Consider the following 12758-nt stretch of genomic DNA (forward strand, 5'->3'; position numbering starts at 1 on the left):
AAAATAATTATTCTAAGAGTCATCATAAAGCCCATGAACAAGTTTGAAATCCATTCTTAGGTCCATTTGGTTGAGAAAACCATAATCACTTAGTTAAGATTTCATGTATTTCTCCAAAATCGATCAACTTCTAAGCCTTGTATCTCCCTCACTTTTAATCATATAAATACATTGTAGGACTTTTTAGAAAGCTTGACGAGTCCTTTAAAACCTCCTTTTGGTTTCACCTCAATTGAAGCTTCCATGCTCAAGTTATGAGCTTTGACCCAAAAGGTGTCTTTTGTTGACTTTTTGGAGGACCTATATGTAACACTCCACTTATTTTCATAATTTAATTTAATTAATTTAATTGAATTATGAGGAATTATTTGGAATTATGGAAAATTATGAGGAATTAAGCAATTGGGCTTGAGTTGTGGTTAGTAAGGAAGGGGGTGCATTAGTAGGCCCTATTACTGATTAAAACAATTTTATTTCAATTTTAATAAAATAGAAGGAGTTGTGGAATAGAGAGGGTTACAACATTTTGGGAAAAGAGTCTGAACGTGAAAAGAGAAGAGGAGCGGAGAAGTGCGACAAGAGGAAGAGCGAAGAATCAACCTTCAGGTAAGGGGGGACTCTTCCGTTTATCTTCTATTATGGGATTATAGGTAGTATGATAGAATTTGATCGTGTTATTCGTATCAATTGGGTTATGCTTAGGTCGTAGAAATGTTAGGTTTTTGGGAGAATTGATTTATAATGATTGTATTGATCATGTATGGTGTTAATTGGATGGTTGAATGTATTATAAATGTGTTATAATATGTGTTTGTTTGCTGTACGTAAAATCTGGTTGAAATGGAATTGGTTTGGTAGTGATTCGTTGAAAGAGGGACGAAATCGAAGGTTGTCTTCTGCGATTCGGAGTTCTGGAAATCGCCAGTTCGCGCCGCTTCCAGGGGTTAGCGCCGCACTGCTTGGCAGAAAGCCAAGAAGTTTTGTTGTGTTCAGTACGCGCCGCGAGCATACGGCCGCGCCGCGAAGGCGTACTTCTTTCTCGTTTCGCGCCGCGAACACATGTTTGCGCCGCGAAGTGCTTGGCAGAATGTTGGGGATTTTTGACTCGCTCAGTTCGCGCCGCGAACCAAGGTTGGCGCCGCGTGCTGTTGGTGACAGGCCATTTTGAACAGTTTAAAAATGTGTAACTTTTAAACCGTAAACCGGATTTTGGTGCCGTTTCGAGTACAGTGAAGCTAATCAAATAATTTATATAATCAAATGGTGTTTTGAGTTATGGCTTGAATTATTTTTAAAACACTCGATCTTATTTGGGTGTGGTGGTTTATGTTTATAGGTACACTAATGAATGTTTTACCTGCATGATGTTGTGGTTGTAACCGGTGTTTGTTATACATGTATTGTTGGTATAAAATATGTGTTTTACCATGGTCGAGGAATAGTATGATTGTGTGTGGCTATTTGCTATTGTAATTAATGATTATGACACTTGGTTGATTTATGTGGGTGATGAGCATGTTATGGTTGATGCATGCATTCATAATCATTTTGTGGCTGGTCCTTGACGATGGTGGATCAGTGGTAGCTAATTCCCATTGTGTGGAATTAGTGAGTGGGTGTTACCGTATCCTTGACGATGGTGGATCGGTGAGTTGGGTTATCCCAGATTTTGGTACCACATGCATGTAGTTGCATTGCATTAGGCTGTTTGTGCTATTATAACATGAATGGAAGATTGTCCAATGTTATAATATGTGTTGATTTGGTTGTTTGCTTACTGATTGTATGGTTTGAATCTGATCGTAACTGTGATTGGGTGAATGGCATGTGAAATGATATTTTATTATCTATATCTTATAACATTAGTTAAATGTGAATGAGACTCACCCTTACTGTTGTTATTTTTTCAGATTGAGGAGTAGCTCTTGTACTTGGTGAGGATTAGCTCGTCAAGTAGTTCGTTAGAGTCAGTTGGGTCTGTGTCATGCTCTGGTCGTGTAACACTGGGGACGTTGTTTAGAGTTATTTGAGGAACTCTTTTTATTTCAGTAATTTATTATGGTGGTGTTTTAAGTCTATGACTTTGGATGTTGCATTGTTCAGATGTTAAATATATTTCCGCTGTGTTGACATGACAATCTGAATAATATTGGGTTTAACGTTCCTTTTTATGGCATGACATGAGTATATTTTAATTATATGGAAGTTGTAATGCCCTTTTCATGTTTTACTCTGATTATTGTTTAATATTTATGCGGGGTACTAGAAGGGTGTTACAATAGTGGTATCAGAGCATAGTCGGTCGTTTGAGTCAGAGTCTTAGTGTCGGTTAATCCCTCGTATGCGATTAGTGTAAGATTGACACTGTCGATACTTCTTGTTCTAATAAATATTGTTTTATACTTAGCAGAACAATGGCCGGAAGAGGAGGAAGAAACGACGACGCGATTGCTGAGGCTCTCAGTATGATTGCTGGTGTGTTGGGAGGGAATGCCAATGGGGCTGGAACTGGTGCTGACAGGCAGCTGAACAGTTTTCAGAGGAACAACCCTCCGTTGTTCAAAGGCACTCACGATCCCGAAGGCGCCCAGAAGTGGCTAAAGGAAATTGAAAGGATCTTCAGAGTGATTGATTGTGACGAAAATCTAAAGGTGAGATATGGTACTCACATGCTGTCTGAAGAAGCTGATGATTGGTGGATGGCTAGTAGGGACGAACTGCAAGCTGCAGGTGTTGCAATCACTTGGGCTGTGTTCAAGAGAGAATTCTTGCGGAGGTACTTTCCTGAGGATGTTAGAGGCAGGAAAGAGATTGAATTTTTGGAGCTGACACAAGGTAACATGATCGTGCCAGAGTATGCGTCCAAGTTTGTTGAACTGGCAAAGTATTATGTCCACTACAATAATGATGAGGCTAGCGAGTTCTCGAAGTGTGTTAAGTTTGAAAATGGTCTCCGTGATGAGATTAAACAGGGTATCAGATACCAGAGGATTCGCAGGTTTGTCGATTTGGTTGACTGCAGCCGAATCTTTGAAGAGGACAATATTAAGCTGAAGTCGTCACGCTCTCGCGAGTTAGTCGACAGGAAAGGGAAAAAGCATATGGATCGTGGTAAGCCATATGGTAAGGGTAACCAGAAAGCTGGAGGCTGGAAGAAACCTAGTGGGGGAGACTCTAGTGCCCCTATTAAGTGCTTCAAGTGTGGAGAACCTGGACATCGCATTCATGAGTGCAAAAGTGAGGAAAAGAAGTGTTATAGATGTGGAAAGGCAGGTCACATTGCTATTGAGTGCAAAGGGAACACTGTAACTTGTTTCAACTGCGAGGAAGAAGGTCATATTAGTCCTAAGTGTCCTAAGCCGAGGAAGAATCAAGCTGGTGGTAAGGTGTTCGCCTTATCTGGTTCAGAGACTACTCCAGAGGATCGGTTGATTAAAGGTACGTGTTTTATCCATGGCACTCCTTTAATTGCAATAATAGATACTGGAGCAACTCACTCGTTTATTTCATTGGATTGTGCTAAACGCCTGAATTTGGAAATATCTGATATTAATGGAAGTATGATCATTGACACTCCTTTGTCGGGTTCAGTGACTACTTCGTTTGCTTGTTTGAACTGTCCAATTGATATTTTTGGTAGAGAGTTCGGAATGGACTTAGTGTGCCTTCCGTTGGAACAACTTGATGTCATCCTGGGTATGAATTGGTTGCAATTTAATCGGGTTCATATCAACTGTTTCACGAAGACGGTTATTTTTCCTGAAGATGTCAGTGTTGAGGATTTAGCGATGACGGCTAGACAAGTGGATGAAGCAATGAAGGACGGGGCTGCCGTGTTTATGTTGATTGCATCCTTGGAATTGAAAAAGAAAGCGGTGAGTAGTGACTTACCGGTAGTAGGTGAATTTCCGGAAGTTTTCCCAGAAGATGTAAGAGAATTACCGCCAGAGAGGGAGGTAGATTTTGCTATTGAATTAATTCCTGGAACTAGTCCTGTGTCGATGGCACCTTATCGTATGTCGGCATCGGAATTGACTGAGTTAAAGAGTCAATTGGAAGAGTTACTTGAGAAGAAATTTATTCGTCCTAGTGTCTCACCGTGGGGTGCACCGGTGTTACTAGTGAAGAAGAAAGAATGCTCAATGAGGTTGTGTGTGGATTATGGGCAACTGAATAAAGTTACTATCAAGAATCGGTATCCATTGCCGAGGATTGATGATTTAATGGATCAACTGGTTGGTGCGAGCGTGTTCAGCAAAATTGACTTGAGGTCGGGATATCATCAGATTCGGGTGAAGACGGACGATATTCAGAAGACGGCATTTAGAACAAGGTATGGTCATTACGAATATACAGTGATGTCATTTGGAGTAACTAATGCGCGGGGGGTTTTCATGGAGTATATGAATAGGATTTTTCATCCTTACCTGGATCAGTTCGTAGTAGTATTTATCGATGATATTTTAATATATTCTAAGAATGAAGAAGAGCATGCAGATCATCTCAGAGTGGTATTGAAACTATTGAAGGAAAAGAAACTTTATGCGAAACTGTCAAAGTGTGAGTTTTGGCTAAGTGAAGTAAGCTTTCTTGGACATGTAATTTCTAAAGATGGTATTGCCGTTGACCCAACGAAAGTAGAAGCAGTGTCTCAGTGGGAAGCTCCGAAGTCAGTTTCCGAAATCCGTAGTTTCCTTGGTCTTGCGGGTTACTATAGAAAGTTCATTGAAGGTTTTTCAAAGTTAGCATTGTCGTTAACTAAGTTGACTAGGAAGGGTCAAGCTTTCGTCTGGGATTCGAAATGTGAAGAAGGATTCCAAGAGTTGAAGAAGAGGTTGACTAGTGCGCCGATCTTGATTTTGCCGAATCCGGCGGAATCTTTTGTTGTATATTGTGATGCTTCGTTGTTAGGATTAGGAGGTGTACTAATGCAGAATCAACAGGTAGTTGCTTATGCGTCGAGACAACTCAAAGTGCATGAGAGAAACTATCCGACTCATGACTTAGAGTTGGCGGCAGTGGTATTTGTGTTGAAATTGTGGAGGCATTATCTATATGGTTCAAGGTTTGAAGTATTTAGTGATCACAAGAGTTTGAAGTATCTCTTTGATCAAAAAGAGCTAAATATGAGACAAAGTAGATGGTTAGAATTTCTCAAGGATTATGATTTTGAACTGAATTATCATCCGGGTAAAGCAAATGTTGTTGCCGATGCATTGAGTAGGAAGTCCCTGCATATGTCTATGCTTATGGTGAGAGAATTGGATTTAATTAAGCAATTCCGAGATTTGAGTTTAGTATGTGAAGACACTCCTACCAGTGTTAATTGGGTATGCTGAAGCTGACTAGTGGTATTCTTGAGGAAATCCGAGAAGGTCAGAAGAGTGATGTAGAATTGGTTGATAAGTTGACTCTGATTAACCAAGATAAAGGGGGTGAATTCAGGATCGACGAGAATGGTATAATGAGGTTTGGTAATCGTGTTTGTGTTCCTGATGTTGCCGAATTGAGGAGAAGCATTCTTGAGGAGGGACATCGTAGCGGATTGAGTATTCATCCTGGTGCTACCAAGATGTATCATGACTTAAAGAAGCTGTTTTGGTGGCCTGGAATGAAAAAGGAGATAGCTGAATTTGTCTATGCTTGTTTGACTTGCCAGAAGTCAAAGATTGAGCATCAGAAACCATATGGAGCTATGCAACCGTTATTTGTTCCGAAATGGAAGTGGGATAGTATATCTATGGATTTTGTTTCAGGTTTGCCGAGGACGGTGAAGAATTGTGAAGCTATTTGGGTTATTGTGGACAGGTTGACAAAGTCTACTCACTTTATACCAATGAGAATGGATTACCCGATGGAGAAGTTGGCTCAATTATAATTGAGAAGATAGTGAGTTTACATGGTATTCCTTCGAGTATCGTGTCAGATAGAGATCCAAGGTTTACATCCAGATTCTGGGAAGGTTTGCAGAAGGCTTTGGTTACTAAGCTGAGATTGAGTTCTGCTTATCATCCGCAGACGGATGGACAGACGGAAAGAACTATTCAATCACTAGAAGATTTGTTGCGTGCTTGTGTGTTGGAAAAAGGCGGTGCTTGGGATAGTTATCTACCCTTGATCGAATTTACTTACAATAATAGTTTTCACTCGAGTATTGGTATGGCTCCGTTTGAAGCTTTGTATGGTCGAAGGTGTAGGACGCCTTTATGTTGGTATGAATCTGGCGAAAGTGCTGTGATTGGGCCGGAAATTGTTCAGGAGACAACAGAAAGGATTAAGATGATTCAGGAGAAGATGAAGACTTCTCAGAGTCGTCAGAAGAGTTATCATGATAAAAGAAGAAGGACACTTGAATTTCAAGAAGGGGATCATGTGTTCTTGAGGGTGACTCCTACAACTGGTGTTGGTAGAGCACTGAAGTCAAGGAAGTTGACTCCGCGTTTCATTGGTCCGTTTCAGATTACGGAGAGGGTTGGAGAAGTGGCGTATCGTATTGCGTTGCCACCGACACTTGCGAATCTACATGATGTATTCCATGTGTCGCAGTTGAGGAAATACATTGCTGATCCATCTCATGTGATCCAAGTCGATGATGTACAGGTAAAGGACAATCTGACAGTTGAAGCTTTGCCTATGAGGATTGAAGATCGAAGGCTGAAACAATTGCGTGGCAAAGAGATAGCACTGGTCAAAGTAGCTTGGGGAGGACCAGCAGGTGGGAATGTGACTTGGGAGCTAGAAAGTCAGATGAAGGATTCCTATCCAGAGTTATTTGCCTAAGGTATGTTTTCGAGGACGAAAACTATTTAGTGGGGGAGAGTTGTAACACTCCACTTATTTTCATAATTTAATTTAATGAATTTAATTGAATTATGGGGAATTATTTGGAATTATGGAAAATTATGAGGAATTAAGCAATTGGGCTTGAGTTGTGGTTAGTAAGGAAGGGGGGTGCATTAGTAGGCCCTATTACTGATTAAAACAATTTTATTTCAATTTTAATAAAATAGAAGGAGTTGTGGAATAGAGAGGGTTACAGCATTTTGGGAAAAGAGTCTGAACGTGAAAAGAGAAGAGGAGCGGAGAAGTGCGACAAGAGGAAGAGCGAAGAATCAACCTTCAGGTAAGGGGGGACTCTTCCGTTTATCTTCTATTATGGGATTATAGGTAGTATAATAGAATTTGATCGTGTTATTCGTATGAATTGGGTTATGCTTAGGTCGTAAAAATGTTAGGTTTTTGGGAGAATTGATTTATAATGATTGTATTGATCATGTATGGTGTTAATTGGATGGTTGAATGTATTATAAATGTGCTATAATATGTGCTTGTTTGCTGTACGTAAAATCTGGTTGAAATGGAATTGGTTTGGTAGTGATTCGGTGAAAGAGGGACGAAATCGCAGGTTGTCTTCTGCGATTCGGAGTTCTGGAAATCGCCAGTTCGCGCCGCGTCCAGGGGTTGGCGCCGCGAACTGCTTGGCAGAAAGCCAAGAAGTTTTGTTGTGTTCAGTACGCGCCGCGAGCATACGGCCGCGCCGCGAAGGCGTACTTCTTTCTCGTTTCGCGCCGCGAACACATGTTTGCGCCGCGAAGTGCTTGGCAGAATGTTGGGGATTTTTGACTCGCTCAGTTCGCGCCGCGAACCAAGGTTGGCGCCGCGTGCTGTTGGTGACAGGCCATTTTGAACAGTTTAAAAATGTGTAACTTTTAAACCGTAAACCGGATTTTGGTGCCGTTTCGAGTACAGTGAAGCTAATCAAATAATTTATATAATCAAATGGTGTTTTGAGTTATGGCTTGAATTATTTTTAAAACACTCGATCTTATTTGGGTGTGGTGGTTTATGTTTATAGGTACACTAATGAATGTTTTACCTGCATGATGTTGTGGTTGTAACCGGTGTTTGTTATACATGTATTGTTGGTATAAAATATGTGTTTTACCATGGTCGAGGAATAGTATGATTGTGTGTGGCTATTTGCTATTGTAATTAATGATTATGACACTTGGTTGATTTATGTGGGTGATGAGCATGTTATGGTTGATGCATGCATTCATAATCATTTTGTGGCTGGTCCTTGACGATGGTGGATCAGTGGTAGCTAATTCCCATTGTGTGGAATTAGTGAGTGGGTGTTACCGTATCCTTGACGATGGTGGATCGGTGAGTTGGGTTATCCCAGATTTTGGTACCACATGCATGTAGTTGCATTGCATTAGGCTGTTTGTGCTATTATAACATGAATGGAAGATTGTCCAATGTAATAATATGTGTTGATTTGGTTGTTTGCTTACTGATTGTATGGTTTGAATCTGATCGTAACTGTGATTGGGTGAATGGCATGTGAAATGATATTTTATTATCTATATCTTATAACATTAGTTAAATGTGAATGAGACTCACCCTTACTGTTGTTATTTTTTCAGATTGAGGAGTAGCTCTTGTACTTGGTGAGGATTAGCTCGTCAAGTAGTTCGTTAGAGTCAGTTGGGTCTGTGTCATGCTCTGGTCGTGTAACACTGGGGACGTTGTTTAGAGTTATTTGAGGAACTCTTTTTATTTCAGTAATTTATTATGGTGGTGTTTTAAGTCTATGACTTTTGATGTTGCATTGTTCAGATGTTAAATATATTTCCGCTGTGTTGATATGACAATCTGAATAATATTGGGTTTGACGTTCCTTTTTATGGCATGACATGAGTATATTTTAATTATATGGAAGTTGTAATGCCCTTTTCATGTTTTACTCTGATTATTGTTTAATATTTATGCGGGGTATTAGAAGGGTGTTACACTATAATCTCTTGTACCATATCTCCCAAATGATGCATTTCTGGACTTGGCTTGTGAGAGACAAAGTTGTAGAGAATCAAATTTCCTTCAAAATGAGCTTTGGTTGGGAAATTTTTGATGCTCCGGGTGAAAGTTATGACCAATCAAAGTTGAGTTGACTTTCTCCTAAAAAAACCCTACTTTGAACCTTTGCATATGTTCATTTCTGATTTTTTATTAATGGATCATGATCAACCTTTGATCAAATGATGTATATAACCCCACACACTTGATGTTGACCAAAAATCTTGAAGTTTGACTGTATTTTGACTATGGTTGACTTTTAGGTCAGCATAGTCGATTATTGATCATCTGAGCCATTGAGTGTGCCATCCTTGGAATAGAAGCTTGATAATTGACATAGAGGTGCCTTGATATATGTGAGACACCTTGGGATCCATTTGAGACCCTAGAAATTCAAATTCCTTTGATAAACTGCAAACCCTAGTTTTGGATAGGAGAGAGTGACTTAAGAAGAACCCTTGAACCTTGAGTCATTAAAGATGAAAAGAGGAGGGCAAATTTTGGGGTATGACACAACCCAACCACTGGAAGATTTTATACCACACAAACATGGTTAACTTACAAGTTACAAAAAGATGTGAGACCAACTCAATCGAATCCCTGTAGAAAAGGACAAGAGGTCCTAATATGATTACTGATCACCCTCCATTTTAGGCAGGGTATCTTTATAAGAGAATCTACCTTGCAGAAGCTGTCATGAGAAGATCACCACTTTAGGATGGGCTCAACATACCCAAATAAGGGGAATGGTCAAATTCTCAATCGAAATAGACTGAAATGAACCAACCAATGTAACTAAACAAGATAAGTAGAGGAAACTCTGAAAAAAAGTTTCTCTTAAATGTTTCCAAATCAATGTATCTTTATCCTGCGAGAGAATAACCCCTCAGAGTAGAGAAAGAAGATATTCAAATATAGTTAACTCTTAAAGAAATAAGGATCTTCTCCACTTGAGAAAGCAAAATCTCCTCCACCTGAGATCCCAAACCAGTTCCTCATAGCCACCAAATATATCTCTCCCATTAACCCGTCTGTTTGAATGGCGTTAGAAAACAGACCATGGAAAGTTTAGACACTTGACCCAACTTTCCAAAGGATACCATCAGCAAACCAAATAGATGAGTGTTTCTCTTTTGACCTAGAGAGAGACACACCTTTCTACCAAGTAAAAGTAGATCAAAATTTCAATCCTTCCCATCCCTCTCCCTTAGAGAGGAAACAAATGAATCATCATACATGGCAACAAGAATATCACACCACAAACCTGAAGCATTGTAAACAACTTCCATCCCCCTTTAACCAAAATGACTAGATTAAATAGTCGGAGGTCCTTAACTCTTAATTCTTCTTTACTATTAGACTTACAAACATTATCCCATTTTATCTAATAATCTCATATCCTCCCTTCACCTTTCCCCAAAGAAACTTTCTATGCAACCTAACAAGATTCTTCTAGACCTTTATAAGTATCTTAAAAAATGACAAGAAAAATATGAGAATAACATTAAGCACAAAATTAAGAAGAGTCACCGATCAACCAAACTAAAATATGTGTGTTTCTAAGAATTGAGCCTCTTAGTCAAAAAATTGGCTAAAGGGTCCCAAGTAAATTCAAACTTAGGATTAGCACCTACCGGTAATCTAAGGTACTTAAAAGGAAGGGTTCCAATCTCACAATTAAGGAAATCACTTAATGGGGCCAGAAAGACAGGGTCCACGTTAACCCCTATAAGAATGCCCTAAAAACGTTAATATGAAGCTCAAAGCTAGTTTAAAACCACTTAGGATCACCTTAAGGCTCCAGAGATTTACAAGAGTAGGATACATCACAAGGAATATGTCATCTACATATTGAAGATGAGATACCACAAATTCAAACAATAACACCCTAAATCTAAAAAAAAGACCAACCTCATCAACCCTAACTAAGCTAGATAGCCCCTCAACCACAAGAAAAAAAAGGAAATGAGCTAGAGGATTCCCTTATTTCAAGCCTCTCTCGATGCTAATGTCCTGAGTTAGAAACCCATTAATCAGCACCGTAAGCTTACTAGCGAACACACAAACTCTCATTCAGGTCCTCTAATTCTTATTAAAACTAAATATGATAAGCATATAATATAGAAAGCTTAAACTGTCTGAATCATACACTTTTTTTAAAATTTACCTTAAAAATAAGACATGCTTTCTTAGATTTTTTGGCCAAGTCTTTCATCTCATTGACAACACCACTCAATCAACCAACATTCTCCCTTTAAAAAAGCTGATTGATTAGGTGAAAATGTTTTATCTATCACTAGTCCAAGTTTAGTGGCCAATACTTTAGCCACCAACTTATACAAAAATATCACCAAAGAAATCAGGCTAAATTCACCCAAATGCGAAAGTGATTTTACCTTGGGGATCAAAGTTATAAAGTAGGATACAAAACTACAAGATAGAGATTAATTAAAAATAATGAAGTTGATCAAACATGATTCATAAATCTTCTCATACGAGAATCGAAAACATTTTTGAAAAAACTATTGAATTCATCCAGACGTAAACTTTTGTTACCCTCACACTAGAATACATCATAATCTAACTCCTAAAAAATGAAGAGATTTAACAAAGTAAGATTATCATCTTTCGAAAAAGGGCGGAAGACAATATCGGTCATGACAGAGACTTTCTACATTCAACTCTATGAAAATCTCAAAGAAATGCTTCACAAACTATTTGAATTTTAAAAAATTTAAAATATTAAATGAAGAATTTTAGAACTTAAAAATAATATAAAATAAATTTTTTAAAAGATTAATGAAAAGTTTGTATAAATTTTAAAATTTTAATATTAATTATTATAACACTCAAAAACCTAAAATATATTAATAATAAATAGTTACTTTCAATTTTAATAAAAATTATCTTTTTAAAATTTTAAAAAATTCTATAATTTTTTCGTTATTCTCATTGTCTCAAAACTCTTCCTTCTCCTTCTTCAGAAATTCGTACTGAATGAAAAAGTTGGCGCTAAGTCCCGTGAGAGACTTGTATAAGTTTTTCATCGTGGGAGACCAAAATTCTAAGTTTTTTTTTGTGTAAGCAAGAATTTGATTAATGAGAGAACTAAGGGTTCTCCAACCTTGATACACAAGAACGGAACAAGTCCGACAAAAACAACGATATTACAAACTAATTACAATTACGACATAAAAGATAACGGATCTTTACTAAAATCGTAAAAGTTACAATTGGGATAAGCAATATCGCCCAAGGAAGACCACCTCCATATCAAAATTTTGATACTCCAAACAATGTTGTTAATATTCCATGCTTCATTTCTAAAACTAAAGTCATTCCTTATCAACCAAATAATCCAACAAGTGGCTAGCCAAAACACCCCCAATTTGTCAACTTTGATGCCTTTTACCCGCCCCATAGAATACCTTTAAACTGACATATAGTTAAAAAAAAAGAAATTAACAAAGCGGGAGTTATTAATCATCACAACATACTGTACTAGATTTTTTTTTTGAAATAACGGAGTCATTGACCTGTAACATATTGCAACAAAAATAAATAAATTTTGGTCTGTCACGCAGCGAAAAAAAAAGCTACTACTACTAATTTTCTTCTTATAAACAATTTACACCTAACAAAAGTATTGGAACCTAAAATTTGAGAGAAGGATACTTTCAAAAAGCTAAACTTTCACCGCTAAATTACACACTACTAATCAAAACTTGCACTTTATATGAAGTATTTCTTTTTATGTGCGTGCATGAGTTCTATTTAAGAAATGTTCGAAACCGATTTTTCTAGAGAATAATTATACACATTAGAAGAAGGAAAAAAGTTTGGTAGAGAGAAAACAATATTTTAAAGAGAACCTAGAAATCAAAGAAAAAGCGAGTAAA

The sequence above is a fragment of the Vicia villosa genome, linkage group LG5 (genome assembly GCF_029867415.1).
Source record: "Vicia villosa cultivar HV-30 ecotype Madison, WI linkage group LG5, Vvil1.0, whole genome shotgun sequence".
NCBI classification, from domain to species: Eukaryota; Viridiplantae; Streptophyta; class Magnoliopsida; order Fabales; family Fabaceae; genus Vicia; species Vicia villosa.